Source organism: Microcaecilia unicolor, chromosome 2 (genome assembly GCF_901765095.1).
Source record: "Microcaecilia unicolor chromosome 2, aMicUni1.1, whole genome shotgun sequence".
Taxonomy (NCBI): domain Eukaryota; kingdom Metazoa; phylum Chordata; class Amphibia; order Gymnophiona; family Siphonopidae; genus Microcaecilia; species Microcaecilia unicolor.
The window spans coordinates 471,011,835-471,029,972 of NC_044032.1; positions in this window are offsets into that span (position 1 = coordinate 471,011,835).

An 18,138-nucleotide genomic window follows, 5' to 3' on the forward strand; every position below is an offset into this window, starting at 1 on the left:
TTGGTAACAGTGAGAGATAGCACATCACAAATTAAATCCGGAAAATCACATTGTGGAAAGTATATGAATTTATTTGCATTCTGCAGAGGGAAATAAGTATTTGATCCCCCACCAACCAGTAAGAGATCTGGCCCCTACAGACAAGGTAGATGCTCCAAATCATGTCGGCAATGGTCACCTGTATGAAAGACACCTGTCCACAGACTCAGTGAATCAGTCAGACTCTAACCTCTACAAAATGGCCAAGAGCAAGGAGCTGTCTAAGGATGTCAGGGACAAGATCATACACCTGCACAAGGCTGGAATGGACTACAAAACCATCAGTAAGACGCTGGGCGAGAAGGAGACAACTGTTGGTGCCATAGTAAGAAAATGGAAGAAGTACAAAATGACTGTCAATCGACAAAGATCTGGGGCTCCACGCAAAATCTCACCTCGTGGGGTATCCTTGATCATGAGGAAGGTTAGAAATCAGCCTACAACTACAAGGAGGGAACTTGTCAATGATCTCAAGGCAGCTGGGATCACTGTCACCACGAAAACCATTGGTAACACATTACGACATAACGGATTGCAATCCTGCAGTGCCCGCAAGGTCCCCCTGCTCCGGAAGGCACATGTGACGGCCCGTCTGAAGTTTGCCAGTGAACACCTGGATGATGCCGAGAGTGATTGGGAGAAGGTGCTGTGGTCAGATGAGACAAAAATTGAGCTCTTTGGCATGAACTCAACTCGCCGTGTTTGGAGGAAGAGAAATGCTGCCTATGACCCAAAGAACACCGTCCCCACTGTCAAGCATGGAGGTGGAAATGTTATGTTTTGGGGGTGTTTCTCTGCTAAGGGCACAGGACTACTTCACCGCATCAATGGGAGAATGGATGGGGCCATGTACCGTACAATTCTGAGTGACAACCTCCTTCCCTCCGCCAGGGCCTTAAAAATGGGTCGTGGCTGGGTCTTCCAGCACGACAATGACCCAAAACATACAGCCAAGGCAACAAAGGAGTGGCTCAGGAAGAAGCACATTAGGGTCACGGAGTGGCCTAGCCAGTCACCAGACCTTAATCCCATTGAAAACTTATGGAGGGAGCTGAAGCTGCGAGTTGCCAAGCGACAGCCCAGAACTCTTAATGATTTAGAGATGATCTGCAAAGAGGAGTGGACCAAAATTCCTCCTGACATGTGTGCAAACCTCATCATCAACTACAGAAGACGTCTGACCGCTGTGCTTGCCAACAAGGGTTTTGCCACCAAGTATTAGGTCTTGTTTGCCAGAGGGATTAAATACTTATTTCCCTCTGCAGAATGCAAATAAATTCATATACTTTCCACAATGTGATTTTTCCGGATTTAATTTGTGATGTGCTATCTCTCACTGTTACCAATAACCTACCCTTCAATTATGGGCTGCTCATGTCTTTGTCAGTGGGCAAACTTACAAAATCAGCAAGGGATCAAATACTTATTTCCACCACTGTATGAAGCAGATCATAATATATATATATATATATATATATATATATATATATATATATATATACATACATATAAGGTAAAGAAGAATAGATAATGGTATAAAAAAGTAAGTAGGTTTTAACCTCCAAAAGCTGGTCAAAAAATATATTAAGGTAGTCCCGTAAAAAGTATCACCTTACATTCTGTTTTTGTTGTTGGTTTTATTTAATAGCATATATATCATGACAGCTGGCTTCATCCCCATTACTGTCTAGAATCCTATTTAGGTGATTTATGAAGTCTGCCATTTTGCATCAGGCAAGCAAATTACCAAGTAATCTTTGCATCCACTAGCTACCAAGATATCTGCATTCCTAGTGATCAAACTGGCACCTGCAATACTTATTCTAATGCTTTCTTCCTCGGCATAAGCTCTTGGATATCCATCCTTGGTATGAGAGAATGCTGCATCAGTAAAGAGCAGGTCTTAGCCATAGGATAATTTCTTGCCACACCAAAGTGTGTCAAATGATCTTACTTCTCCAATGCAGCAAGGGGCTGCCAAACTGCAATTGAGACCTACTGTGCCCCTGTAGGTCTCCTCTATTAGGGGCCCTTTTTCTAAGGTGCACCTAAAAATGGGCTGAGCTAGTGTAGGCGCATGTTTGGGGCATGTGCCTGTAAAAAAAGGCCTTTTTAAAATTTTTGCCGAAAATGGACGTGCGGCAAAATAAAAATTGCCACACATCCATTTTGGGTATGAGATCTTACCGCTGGTCATTGACTTAGCAGTAAGGTCTCACGCAGTAACTCTGTGGTAATTGTCTATGTACATAGAATGATGATTACTGCCTGTTTTTTGCCGTGCGCCAGAAAATAAAAATTATTTTCTGGCACGCATATCGGACGTGCATCAAAATTGAAATTACCACAAGGGCTATGCAGTAGCCGGGCAGTAACTCAAAACTGACATTCGTTGGGTGCGTGTAGGCGCCTGCATGGCTTAGTAAAAATGCCCCTAAGTTAATCTGTCTGCCTCAGCTTTTCCAGTTCTGCCAATTTAGGGGCCCTTTTACTAAGCAGCGTAAGCACCTATGCATACCCAACATGTGGAAATTCTTAGTTACTGCCTGGCTACCATGTGGCCCAAAAGGTAATTTCATTTTTTTTACACGCGCCCACTACGTACGCTGGAAAATATTCTTATTTTCTGGCACACAGGTGGTAATCGGGTGGTAATTGGCATTTTATGCACGTATACCATTGTCACGTACTCAAAGCTAGAAACTGGGTTGTGAGCCCTTGGACCACTGCTGAGGTGCGGCATTGGCAGGCAAAACCACGTCACACAGGAGACTAAGCAGAACAGGACTGGACCCCAGAGTGGAGTTGCAGCAGAGGCAAACAAGCAGGACTAAAGCAGAGCAAGTACCCTTAAACTTCACCTGCACTAGGCCACTTTTCACCAAGAGTTGAGCTCCTGGCTTCAGGTGGCCGGCAGGACTTGCTGGACAGGGCAGGACTTGATAACAGCTAGGCAGCACAGGGACTGAGGGTCAGAGGGAAAAGGCATAAACAGGGACAGCAAGGCAGGGAAAGGATAGGCTAAAGGACAGGACTGAAAGCTGCTAGCAGCCACTGAAACAGGGAACAAACACAGCTAGACAGGAGACTGAACTGAAAGCTGCAAGCAGCCACTGAAGCAGGGAACAAACACAGACAAACCCAGAACTAGGCAAAGACATACAAACAAGACACCAGACTGGGAAACAAGCAATACCTCAAACTAAACATAGACTAACTAGAACAGGCAAGATTTCAGGCAAGAACTAGAGCAAGGAAACAAAACTCAGGCTGAAGTGCAAAAGCACCAACATACCAGGGCCTTAGACGCAATGCAAAGGCAAAGCAGAAAGGTTTCAAAATGGCTAATAAGCCCAGCAGCAGCTGAGACTCAGCTGCAACAATCACCAGGCAACTAAGGGTGCTGTGCAGGCTCAAACAAAACAAGCAGGTCTGGCAGTCTGGAAGATCTGGACTGGCCTGGGCTGAAATCTGGAACGGGTGACAGCACACAGAGACAGAACTAACTCACAAAGAACAGACAGAATCCAGCTCAGAAGCTGACCACAGGAAATAAGGTGAGTCTGAGAGGAGTCACGGCCACAGACATGACAACCATTACTGCCTGGTTACTGCATGAGACCTTACTGCTAGATCAATGGCTGGTGGTAAGGTCTCAGACCCAAAATGGACGTGTGGCAATTTTCATTTTGCTGCACGTCCATTTTCAACAAAAATTTTAAAAAGGCATTTTTTTACAGGTGAGCTGAAAAATGATTCTGCACACAGCCAAAACACACATCTACACTACCGCAGACCATTTTTCAGCACAACTTAGCAGTGCTTTTTTTTCTAGAAAAAAAGGTGCCAGTACTCATTGTGGGTGGGGTCACCACATATGACTCCACCCCTTTATAGCCATACCCACATTAGCCACACCCCTTATACCAGCCATGGCGCATATAAACAGACGTCATTGAAAATATTATACTAGTATAGGAGAAAAAAATAATGTGATTTTTTATTCATTATAAATAATTTCTGTCAGCTGTTACAGCTCCAGTATACCCAGTGCAAAATAAGACAGCAGATGTAAATTCTCAAATTGGACATATTCCAGACACTAAAATGAAAATAAAATAGTTTTTTTCTACCTCTGTTGTCTGGTGACTTTGGTTATCTGATTCTGCTGCTATCTGTCCTCTTAACTCCATTCCAGGGCTTCCTTTCCATTTATTTCTTTACTTTCAGCCTTTCTTCTTCATTTCTTGCCCTACATTCATAAGTAAAAGCTGGGTCCTCCACAGACTTGACTGTCCAGTGGATCTAGCTTCTGCCTATTTTCTTCATCCATGTGCAGTTTTTCTCCTCTCTTCCTTTTCCCTCATCTCATCTCCTTCCTCATTCTTCCCTCCCCTCCATCCATGTCCAGCATTTCTTCTCACCCTTCCCTCTCCTCCATCCACCCATGTCCAGCAACCCTCCTCTCACCCTGCCCTCCCCTCCAGCCACCCATCTTCAGCGACTCTCCTCTCTCCCCAGCCACCCCTACCCAGCAATTCTCCTCACTCCACTGCCCCTCTTCAGCCCCCCTACCCAACGATTCTCCTCGCTCCCATGCCCCCCTCCCCAGTGATGCTCCTCGCTCCCCTGACCCACCTCCTCCAGCCACCCAGGTTGTCCAGTGAATTATTTGGGGCAGGCAGGAAAGATCCCCAGTCTTTCCTGCCCGCTGCCGGTGCTGACTCTCCCACGGCACTACTGCATCGCTCTTCAAAATGGCCACCAAGACTTCAGCAGAAAGTCTCGGCAGTCATTTTTAAAGAGCGATGCAGTATTGCCGTGGGAGAGTCAGCGCCGGCAGTGGGCAGGAAAGATTGGGGATCTTTCCTGCCTGCCCCAAAGAATCCACTGGACAACCTGGGTGGCTGGAGGAGGTGGGTCGCTGGGGCGCGAGGAGAATCACTGGGTAGGGGGGCAGGGGAGTGAGGAGAATCGCTGGGTGGGGGGGCTGGAGGGGGGCAGTGGAGCGAGGAGAATTGCTGGGTAGGGGTGGCTGGGGAGTGAGTAGAGTCGCTGGACATGGGTGGCTGGAGGGGGGCATGGGAGAGAATAGAGTCGGTGGACATGGGTTTAAAGGAGGAATTGTAGGTTAGTGATAGGAAAATAAAAATATAAAAAAGCTAATTTTATCAACTAATCTCCATAGTCTTTTCCCCTTATTTTTTTAAAAACTATGTACCACAGCATTATAAGATAGACTCTAGCAGGCACTGTGGGATCTAGTTTAGTATTAAAGGGGAATAAATAGAGAGAGGGGGGGGGGGGAGAAAGCAGGACCTTGTTTAGTATTAAGGGGGGAATAAAGAGAGAGAGAGAAGCAATCATTATTAACTAGTTGCCATAGAGGGGCATAATCGAAAGGGGTGCCCAAGTTTTCCTGAGGACGTCCTCGTAGGATGTCCCGGTGAAGGGGCATGGAAATCCATATTATTGAAACAAGATGTGCGTCCATCTTTCATTTCGATAATACAGTCGTGGATGCCCAAATTACAAAATTTAGGTCAACCTTAGAGATGGTCGGCCACGATTTTCGGCGATAATGGAAACCAAGGATGCTCATCTCAGAAACGACCAAATCCAAGCCCTTTGGTCGTGGAAGGAGCCAGCATTCGTAGTGCACTGGTCCCCCTGACATGTCAGTACCCCAACCGGGCACCCTAGGGAGCACTGCAGTGGACTTCACAAATTGCTCCCAGGTGCATAGCTCCATTACCTTGTGTGCTGAGCCCACCAACCCCCCCCCCCCTAAAACCTACTCCCCACAACTGTACACCACTACCATAGCCCTTATGGGTGAAGGGGGGCACCTACTTGTGGGTACAGTGGGTTTCTGGTGTGTTTTGAAGGGCCTGGGTCCGCCTGCCTGAAGTGCACTGCACCCACTAAAACTGCTCCAGGGACCTGCATATTGCTGTCATGGAGTTGGGTATGATATTTGAGGTTGGCATAGAGGCTGGAAAAATATTTTTTAATTTTTTTTGAGGGTGGGAGGGTGTTAGGGACCACTGGGGGAGTAAGGGGAGGTCAAACCCAATTCCCTCCAGTGGTCTTCTGGTCATGTTGGGCACATTTTTGTGGTTTGGTAGTAAGAAAAAAAGGACCAGGTAAAGTCGTCCAAGTGTTCATCAGGGACGCCCTTCTTTTTTCTACTATCAGTCGAGGACGCCCATGTGTTAGGCATGCCCCAGTCCCGCCTTCGCTATGCCTCAGAAATGCCTCTGTGAACTTTGATTGTCCCCGCGACGGAAAGCAGTTGAGGACGCCCAAAATCAGCTTTCGAATATGTTGATTTGGGCTACCCTGTGAGAAGGAAGCCCATCTTCCGATTTGTGTCGAAAGATGGGCTCTTTCGAAAATAAGCCTGATAGAGTACAACCCTTTTCCCATAGTTTTAAACTGAAATTTTCTCTAGAAATAGGCATTTTCCCCATAATTTTAAACTGAAACCTGTTCTAGAGGTAGAAACTTAACAGCCAAAAACTCTTGTTCTAAAAGGCAGTTATTTTCTGTTCTTTGGCTGCTGGAAAGGTAGCAAGTTCAGTGACCTCAATTAGGTGCTAACTAAGGTGTGGGGAAGTAGAATATTTGCATAGGTTTCTGAGTTAGCTTCAAAGAGCCTGTTTAAAAAAGGCCCCTTAGATTCAAAACTATATAAAGAGGAAAGGTCCCAATGAACTTTCTTTCTGAGAAGTTCTGAGAGAAGAGGACATTTCTCTGGTAAGGGAACACTATTTTGCTTTGTGCTTTGGGAACTTAAAGATTGGGGTTTAAAGGAGGAATTGTAGGTTAGTGATAGGCAAAATAACATTTTATCAACTAATTTCCATAGTCTTTTCCCCTTAGTTTTAAAAACTTGGTACCACAGCATTAACAGATAGACTCTAGCAGGCACTGCAGGATCTAGTTTAGTCTTCCCACCCACCCCTAGGACAACTCTTCATTTATAGTCAGTTATTGTAATTAGGGTAACAAGCAAGGAGTGCTCTTACAGAATTTTAAATACATTTCATAATCATCTAAGAAGGAAACACTAAATAAAACATACAATATACTATTGTCTATTAACAAGAGCCTTGAATCAAATAGATTGAAAATTCTGCAGGAAACAAAACACTCCTTGGAATCACTTTGGATTGAAATTCCATCTGTAAAGGGGGAAAAGGATAGTGATAGGAGTGTTCTACCGTCCGCCTGGCCAGGACAAACAGACGGTTGCAGAATGTTAAAGGAAATTAGGGACGCAAGCAAAATGGGCAACACAATAATAATGGGTGATTTCGATTACCCTGATATTGATTGGGTAAATGTAACATTGGGGCACGCTAGGCAGGTAAACTTCCTCGATAAAATCAAGGACTTCTCTATGGAGCCGATGAGAGAAGGAACAATTCTAGACCTAGTCCTTAGTGGAGTGCATGATCTGGTGCAGGACGTAATGGTGCTGGGGCCGCTTGATAACAGTGATCATAATGATCGGATTTGATATTAGCTTTGAAATAAGTATACATAGGAAATCAAATACATTAGCATTTAACTTTAAAAAAGGAGACTATGATAAAATGAGAAGAACGGTGAAAATAAAAATTAGAGCAGCGGCTGCGAGGATGCTGTTCAAAAACACCATCCTGGAAGCCCAGGCCAAATATATTCCGTGTATTAAAAAAGGAGGACGGAAGACCAAACGACAGCCGGCATGGTTAAAAAGTGAGGTGAAGGAAGCTATTAGAGCTAAAAGAAAATCCTTCAGAAAATGGAAAAATGAACCAACTGAAAATAATAAGAAACAGCATAAGGAATATCAAGTCAAATGCAAAGCGCTGATAAGGAAGGCTAAGAGGGACTTCGAAAAAAATATTGCGTTGGAGGCCAAAACACACAATAAAAAGTTTTTTATTTTAAATATCTTTTATTGGATTTCAATATAATACAATAGAAGCAAGAGTTCACCACAGTTCAACAAGCAACATTTGAAAATCATGGCAAAACTGGAGCTCACATTTAAGAAACAACTATCCACAACTAGAATCACATTAAGAAAAAGGGGAAGAAAGAGGAAGTGGAGAAGTTTTTTAGGTATATTAAAAGCAGAAAGCCGGCAAAAGAATTGGTTGAACCGCTAGATGACCTCAAATATTGTGTTCAATTCTGGTCACCATGTCTCAAAAAAGATATTGTGGAATTAGAAAAGGTGCAGAGAAGGGCGACGAAAATGATAAAGGGGATGGGACGACTTCCCTATGAGGAAAGGCTAAAGCGGCTAGGGCTCTTCAGCTTGGAGAAAAGGCGGCTGAGGGGAGATATGATAGAGGTCTATAAAATAATGAGCGGAGTGGAACAGGTAGATGTGAAGTGTCTGTTTACGCTTTCCAAAAATACTAGGACTAGGGGGCATGTGATGAAGCTACAATGTAGTAAATTTAAAACGAATCGGAGAAAAAATTTCTTCACTCAACGTGTAATTAAACACTGGAATTCGTTGCCAGAGAATGTGGTAAAGGCGGTTAGCTTAGCGGGGTTTTAAAAAGGTTTGGATGACTTCCTAAAGAAAAAGGCCATAGACCATTATTAAATGGACTTGGGGAAAATCCACTATTTCTGGGTTTAGCAGTATAGAATGTTTTGTACTTTTTTAGGATCTTGCCAGGTATTTTTGACCTGGATTGGCCACTGTTGGAAACAGGATGCTGGGCTTGATGGACCTTTGGTCTTTCCCAGTATGGCAATACTTATGTACTTATGTCCTCCCCAGCCTCCAAGGGGGACCCGGTCCCAGAGTTTTCTCTCTCCTGCTTCTATCGAGACACAATTACTTGAGTACTGTCAGGAGCAGGAGAGAGAGCGAGATCCCGATGCTGGGCCCCCCTTTTGGAGGCTCGGGCTTAGGAATTTTGCCTCCCTCTCATTAGCCCTAGGAACTCTTTCCCTTAAAGAGGCAATTCTGTAACTGAGAACCACAATTTAGGTACCTAGATGCACTGCTAAGCACTAATTTGTTCCACCCTTGCTGATGTCACTTCCTGTTTCCTCACTGCTGGAACACTGCAGAAGAAAGCCTACCAGTCCGGTACAAGCGGGAAAAATTAATCATTGTAGCTGCAAGGGACGCCTCTGAGGTATACTGAGGAGGGGATTCAGAGACAGGGGGTGTGCCAGTACATGAATGGAAGATTGAGGAGAGAAAATGAGATGTTAGATAATGAGGAAGATTTTAAAAAACCTGTATTTTATGGGGGAGGGGAGTAGGTGTGAAAGAGCTCATTGAAGTTAAATCTGGACTCACCAAAAATACTAGGTCAGGCTACACCACAGCTGCAGGAGGACTAACCTTGGTATAGAGCTACCACACATTAGTCTCTCCCATGGTAAATTAAGGTGTAGTAAAAGCCTAACTTTTACCACACCTTAATGACTACTCCTCTTAATGCATTTTGGTCTGATGTTTTATATTAACAAAATGTATAAATGTATTTTTAAAAGTGATATCAGTTTTGACATCCAAATGAAGAGTGGACTAATGAGTCATGAGCAGGACTTTATACAATGGGTCATTAAAATAATGTGAGAGAAAGAATACTAGAAAGAAGAGGTAAAAGAAGAGTTCCTACTGAAGTAAAGGATATCAGGGGGATGATCAGAAGCAAACGCCGGCGCTAGAGGCTATTAGCGCCATACTAGTGCTGGCGTTTCCTACTACCCCATGATCAGAGTCCCCGAGCGCGTGAAACAACATGCTCGAGTGCTCTGAATGCAACTAGCATGCAAATACATGCAAAACAGCTAAACATATTCATCCCCAATGATCAGCGACCAGCGCGCCAAAGATTGGGTTGCTGGCTGCAGCAAACCCTATGCCAGCTCCAAGCTGGTGTTAGGGTTTGCAGATCATTGGGGAGGAATGGTGAGCCCTGTCCAGCATGCATTTGCATGCTAGCAGGCCCCCATTCCCCCCAACAAAGCAAACCTGGACCCCCCCAGCGACAGGGGGCTAGAGGTCCAGTGGGCCTCCGGTCCCCACCGACGATCCCCCCCCCCCCCCGGTTTGAAGCCTCGCCCAGCGCATCCCAAGATACACTGGGCAGGGCTAGGCGCCAACATTTTGCAGCGTCGAAGGAAGAGGAAGGAGGCAGGCTATCTACCTCCTCCAACCCACAAGGTAGTGGGTGGGGGTAGGGAGGGAGGGAGGGGCAGATTGATCACTGGACCACCAGGGACCCTTTGCTGGGGGGGTTAAGGTGGGCTGGTGACCCACTGGATCTCCAGCCCTCCCTGAACCTAGGGGAGGGGGGATCATCGAGCGGACCAGAGGTCCGCCGGACCTGTAGGCCCCATTGCTCGGGGCAGGGGTAGTTGGGGTCTAGTGGTCCCATGGACCTCCAGCCCCTGTGTTTGACAGGTTTGGGCTTCTGACAACCCAGACCTGTCAAACAAGTGATGGAGGATTGTGCTAAGCGCATGCTCAGGCACAATTCTCTCGCACTTCTACCCCATGATCAGAAATAATTGCGTGCTTAAATTTGAATGCAATTATCTGTGATCATAGGTCTAATAACGCCCCACGCTGTTCCAGCGCTATTTTAGAGTGCTCTTTGGAACAGCACAGGGCTTTTGATCATCTGCTTGAATATGATTTAGAAGGAGGAATTTATGAGAACTTTTTGATATGAAGAAGGGAGTTCACATAGAAAGCAGAAGGTAAGCAACATAGTCGTGAATGCTTGGTGAGAAAGTGGTTTAGAAAATGCTGTAAAAGATCATTGGAGTCAATGAGATAATTAAATTATGTTTGTTCATTACTTTTTCTAGTCAAGGTACTAAATTTAATATTATGTTGAGTTGTGTCTTTAGAATTACTTTGATTTATTTAGTTCAAATTCAATTTTATTACAGATGCTGAATGCAGTTATAGAATCCTGAGTTGTTTAATGGATATGTGTCTTAACTTCATCTGAAAAGATGTACTATTGTACTTCATTTAGCTAATTTTATCTCTTCCATCATCAGAACCATCTGTAAGTGAGATATGTAACATCTGTGGCCACCTGGTACATTTTGATTATGTTTATTGAGGATCATTTTAAATAAACTGAATGCATTTTCTTTGTGGTTCTTTGTTTTATAATCTGTCATTTTCTTGACATATGCTTTATAATGTTTTCACTCAAATTGTTTAGGATGAACTAACCTACATTCCAAAAAAAAAAAAGTGTTATTTTTATACATAGCATGTTCTGAAATAGATCAAATAGTTTTATGTTTTTACAGTATTGCTTATTTTGGGATTTTAGAGAGTTATTTATTTCTACATTTCAACTGGAAGTGCTTATATTTTAATTGAATCCATTGAGCTGCAAATAAAAAATTAATATCAACTCTTTTCCTTTTAGTTGCTATTTTGCCCCAAGACAAAATTGGTGGCTGAAATTACATGCTATCTGTAAGGCAGATGGCTTGCTTTCCAATTGTGACTAAAATGGTCTGGGGTTTCTTCCAAAAGACATATGAGAAGAAACTTGGGGGTCCTTTTACTAAGATGCACTGAAAGATGGCTTGTGGTAGTGTAGGTGTGGGTTCTAGGCATGCGCCAATCCATTTTTCAGTGCGCCTATAAAAAGACTTTTTTAAAATTTGTTGCCGAAAATGGATATGTGGCAAAATCAAAATTGCCGTGCATCCATTTTCGGTCTGTGACCTTGCCGACAGCCATTGACCTGGCAGTAATGACCTACGCACATCAAATGCCACTCGGCATGCATCCGATACACACATCTGAAAACAAAAATTATTTTTCGGACACGCATATCAGATGTGCGCCAAAATTGAAATTACCACGAAAGCAACATGGTAGTCGGGTGGTACCTCCATTTTGGTGCACATTGAGTGCACATAGATGCTTACACGGCTTAGTAAAAGGACCCCTTGAAGACTTGAATATGTTTATCCTGGAGCTCAGGAGGGAGAGAGGAGATATGATATAAACATTTAAATACTTGAAAAATATAAATGGACAAAGAAACCTTTTCCAGAAATGGAGAGATTACCACCGAAAACGCCCCCCATGGTAGAAAATAGAAAAATATTTTCTACTGTGAGATTCGGCGCACACCAAACTCAGAATTATAGCCAGGCACACGCGTTACCCCAGTGGTAGTGCCAATTTGGCATGTGCTACCTGCATGTTAGCCTTCCCGCGGCTTTGCAAAAGGGCCCCTTATTGTCTTGAAGAGAGGACAACAGGAAGGAAGAAGCCTCAGAGAACAATCCCAAAGTCCATTTGGCAAGCGTCTGATACGTTGTCTGGACATAATTTTTTGGACGTGCATATCAGATGTGCACCAAAAATGAAATTATTGCAAGAGCCACGCGGTAGCCATGCGGTAACTCCATTTTGGTGCATGTTGGGCACACATAGATGCTTACCGGCTTAGTAAAAGGGCCCCATGGATTTGAGGAAAAATCCACCACTTGTTTTTGAGATGGATAAAAATTGTTTTGCTCTTTTGGGATCTTGCCAGGTACTTGTGACCTAGATTGGCCACAGCTGGAAACAGGATACTGGCTTGATGGACCTTCAGTCTGTCCTAGTATAGCAATGCTTATGTTCTTATGTATAACATGCTTACTGGGGCTTCTTTAATTACAACTAATTTCTATTCTCAAGAAATACAATTACACTATCTGCAATTCCAGCTTCAGCATTTTGAAAACCTAGCAAAAATATAATTTTATGTTCCTTTTTATTGGCATAATCAATTAGTTACAAAACCTAAAAATGATCCAAAGTTTAAACTCGCATGACATGATGTTGGCTTTATTTGCATGAATATGCAATAACAGATTCAGCAAATATATCCAGTCAACAAAATATTTTTCATTTTTATGTGCAAGAATAAAATATATTTAATTAAAAACATAACCAAAGATGCATGTCTTAGCTCAGATATGGAACACAGCCTCATTCACCTATAATTTTGATATACTCTTTGACCACACTTTGGCCAGATAGATCAATATTCTCTCATTTACTTCAATAAAATTACCATCGAAATACTGTCTCATATCTCCTAGAAGTCCATCAATAAAAACCCCTTTAGATATTTAAGACAGGATGTTATTTCTTTTCCAAGTATTTAGATGCCTATAACTCAATTAGGCTCATTTTAAGAAAATTAATTATAATGGAAATCATAGTTGTCTAAAGCTTGTGCTTCTAACAGTTTAATAAAAATGACTTTCACAGAAGACAATAGGACCTGAGAAATAAATGTCCATTTTATGCACCCATTTGAGCAGGAATGTTTGTGTTTGCTTAATTGTGCATGAGTTTTACATTTGGGGTTTAGAGAGCTTTGGGCTTCACCTGTTTTATTTTTAATTATTATAATTTTTATTTTAATACCCTTTACATGAGTACAATGGAGAGTGAGTTTATTAGTGGGATTGTAAGGTAGAAAAAATGGGTTTTGACATGACAGAACAGTGAGATTGGGATTTGATGGTACTGAGAGTTGTCTCATGACAAAAGAGGGGGTGGGAGACTGAGCTTGTACAGTTGGATATGGATATAATTACAGCTAGATCTATTAGGGACAAAAATGTATTACTTCTTGATTTGGTAAAGCACTATAATCTGGACATCTTGCCCCCCCCCCCCCTTTACAAAGCCTTGCTAGCAGCTGCCATGCGGCAATGCCGATACAGCCCATTCAAAATGAATGGGCTATGTCGGCATTACTATACTGGCAGCCATTAGCGTGGCTTTGTAAAAGGGGGCCTTTGTTTGTAATTGAGTCTCAGTTATCTAATGCTGATATCATAGCCCAAGAGCTATGGCCCCTGGAAAATATTGATTATTGCAGAGTTGGTAAAAGGGGGTGGGGGGATGTTTGGACACTATTCATGGAAGTTTTTGTCCTTGCTCATCTAAATTGGCAACTTATCCAGAATACAGTGGCATGGCTGATATTTTTGGTAGGTAGATTTACACCAGCTACCCCTTTGCTGGTCAGGTTGTACTGGCTGACGGTTGAGGCCAGAGCAAGATTTAAGTTAATTACAGTTGTGTTTAAAATCATATATGGTGTTGCACCATTGTACTTATATGATCTTGTACAGTTTTTGCATGACCCGTGACTACATGATTCTAAATTTTCCAGCTGTCCATTTAATATGGTTTAAGAAGATGTTTAACTATTCTCTTCATTATCTAGTTGCATCACTATGAAATTCTTTACCTTTAGAAATACTTATGCTTAGGAATTATCAGACATCGTAAAACTCTCAAGGTGTTCTTGTTCCACAAATATTTGACTGATTGTGTTTTTTTTAACATATTTTGTGAATTCTAATTACTATGTTCTTATACAGCAGTATGTAATTTCTGAGGTTATGTCTCGTCCTTTTTTGATTTGTGATCCACAATAAACTATACATTAGTATTTGCAGACAATAAGTTCTGTATAACATAACATAACAATATGTTGGAACTGGTTAGTTTTTTTTTTCTAAATGTACTGATTGCCTGAGTTCTTTGGCTCCTTCACCATATAGGTTATTTGAGTGCCCATATGTGGCTTATAACGAAGAGAACACCAGGAATAGGTCACCGTCAAAGTAAACCCTTCAGACACAGAATGGTGGCTACTTGTTGGTCTGCAGACCAAGCCTACAAGTTCCCCTAACTAATTCCAGGAAAATTAACTGGAGTGGCTAGTAACACAACAGCATCTCAATACCCCCTTTTGGAGAGATCTGGCACCGCATGTTGTACCTTATTATGGACAAAGAAAAACCCACCAACCTTTAATGCACAGGCAATCCTGCACCCATGTAAGGTAATCCACGATTCCTGCAATAATTCTATTGAGCCTAGGATAGAACTTGCAGAAAAAGAAAAAAAACAGAACATAAACCTTGCCATACTGAAACCTACCCAAGGAGGATCAGACCTATTACTCAGTTTCCAGCAGTGGCCAATCAAGGTCACACGTATCTGGCAAGATTCAGAAATAGAAAATTGGGTTTTATGCTGCTTATCCCATCGATAAGCAGTGGATTGTCTCCCACATTCATCTTACTAATGACTTATGAACTTTTCTTTGGAACTAATGCAAACCTCCTCTACCCCAGCTAAGCTAACTGCTCTCACCTTAAAACCATCTGTAAAGAGGGGGTCAGGTCATGCAAGAAAAGTTTAGTCCCATTGCTTGGCCTTGAGGTATTTGTACCTCCGAGGGAGAAAACAATCCCCAGCAAAGTCAAACATTACATTGTACACATCAACTTGCATCAGGGTGATGTGTCAGTTTGGAACCAGAGAACATATCCTAAATTGATACGGTCACTGAGTGAAGGAATGCAGCAGGGATGCTCTCTTGATATGTCTGTGGTGGATCTGATATCATGAGGATAAACTCTGGAAGTACTCCAGTTACAAGGAGAGATGCAGAGCTGTCTCCCCAAGGTACCATACAGTGCACTGATTAATATCATAATAGGCATAAGTGCAAATTTTTGAAGCAAGAAGAGCTGAAATTCCCCTAAATTGATATTATATAAAGCATGAGCACAAATGTTGCACCGCAAAGAGCTTCAATTCCCCCAGAATTGACATGCAGCAAACTCCCATGCAGGAGTTTGGAGGCAGAGTTTATGGAGGAAACTCTGTGGCAGAGGTGCCAAAAGTAAGGGATCTGAAAGCCTGGCCATGCCCAACTACTGGCCAGCATATATTGTGGGCAGGGTCATAAACCCCTGGGACTACTCCAGAGCACCTGGAATGACCCCCATACATCCAAAGCAAAAGTGAAGATTGTCTTGTTTAAATAAAGGACCTCAAAATTAGAAACGCAATAGGCCCATACTCAAGTAGTCCCTCTATGCCACTTCTGAATTAGTTAATGGCGAGTACTGTCTAAAAGGAGTGGAATGAGTCATTAATGGAGGTGGGGAGACAGAGGACTGAATGAGAATCCACCAACTGGTCTGCTCAAATACCTCTTTTCACTAAACGTGCCTGGGGGTGATGAACTTGACTCAATGCAAATCAACCCACCTTGGGCCAGTGAAAAATATGCCTGCTCTTGGAGTTGGCTGCAGAGCTGGCACCTATGGGCTCCCATATTATACAGACCTTTATTTAAGTGGCATAGCCAATTTGAAGCACCAGAGCTTGTCAAATAGGTAATCTTTGTTCATAACATACAGTATATATACCTGCAAAATGATGCTCTGCGATGGGACCATGCCTCTGAGCAATTTCTGGCTCTACTTTGATTGATCTCTATCCTAGTCCCTGCATGACACTGCTGCTTTAGCACAGTGGAATCTCTGTCAGCAGCTTTTAAAAAAAATGCTTGTTTGCCTCAGTCAATTGTGGCCCCCAAAGCATTTCTTACCTGCCACCTTTGGAAATGTAATGATGGGTGGTTCCGTGCAACTCAATGAGATAAAGGGGTATTCATGAGGTTTGAACCTGCCCCATTTCAAGTCACCTGTTCTGACTACTAGGTGGCTCCACTCCCACTCGCCATGTCAAGAGGGGCACCATGATCAACAGACTGAAAGAGACACTCTCAAGACTTCACTGACAACCCTTGCAAGAGCCTTAAAGAGCTCACAATACACAGCCAACAAGCAGAAAGAGAGATCACAGGCATCCCAAATAAAACACAGCTAACCCAAGTCAGAAATGCCAGTCTCGGCGACAAGACTCCCAGGTTATTGCTCAAAGCACCATCCAAAGTCCAAAGAGGATCTCTCACTTGGGGCCCCCCATATCTGACACACTGTGACCAGGGAACTCCATACACAGCCCCTCCTAACCAAGGTGCAAGGAGACATCACCAAGCTCCCCTTCTCTGGGTTTCCACCACTGCGCAGATACAGTGACCTTAGATACAGCGCTCAACCACTTTGCTCCCTGAACAACAACATGAGTGGCCAGCACCGAACCAACCACCAGGAGCAGGTGCAGTCTCCAAGACAGATCTCCCCACCCCCTGTCCCTTACCAGGAGCCCCACCGATCCTTGTGCAAGGGTCTGCTTGCCAGCTGTGGCCCACACTCTCTGCCATCAGGTAAACAACAGCAAGGGCCATTGCTATAAGCATGACAATATGAAATATGCCATGGCCCAGAGACCGACTGCACACACCCATGCAGGGCCAGAGCGCAAAACCCCTGCAGACCCAAGGGTTATCAACCAAGAGGAGAACTGCCGTGTGCCACCTAAACTAAAGGGGGGGGGGGGTGTCGATGGGAACTCAGACCACAGCTTCTAAACACCAACCGGCTGCATGTGAGCAGTGGGGCACAAAAATCTCCCCAGGAGTGGGACAGAAGCTGGGGCAATTAACCAGTGAACAAGCCCCAAGGTGGTGGGATTAGTCAGATCATGGCAGCATTTGCACCAACATGGTGGGGATCAGGCCTTGTGGAAGACAGGCAGCAGCTCTTGGCCACAATGATTGGCTCCTCCCAGCTCCGGGAACAACATGCACACACCCTGCCCACTGACATAGGTGACTGGGCCGGGACAAGCTGGCTGTCCCCCTACATTTCTCTACACAAGCTTACCTGCACTACCTGGCCTATCTGCCTCACCTTCCCAAGGACCCGATATCGGGTCACTTTATATCCATCCCAGTTTTCTGGCCCTTCTGTGTCGTGACGTGCACTGAGTCCCCCCCCCCCCCCCCCCCCCCCATGAAAGACGGCTGAGGCCTAGAAGCACAGCCTCTAGTCAGGAGATGAATGAATGGATATTTTGCTCTTATTTGAGTCCTTGGGGACAAAGTGGGCTCTTCCAGTTGGCTGTGAGCTTTTAAGCCTATGCTTCTGGCACCTCTCTTCCCATCATGGAGCCCTCTTTTGGTGCAGAAAATTCTTTTCAGGCTACCAAGGCTCCCTGACCATTTCCAGCATATCCTCCCCCCAGCTGGGGCTTAGGCACACGGATGCATGGTGCCATGTTAAGGCTGGCTTCAAGCACTGCGGCCCTCCAACTTATTACTTTTCTGCCCATGCTGATACTATTTGAGCATGTAATTGCTGCAATTC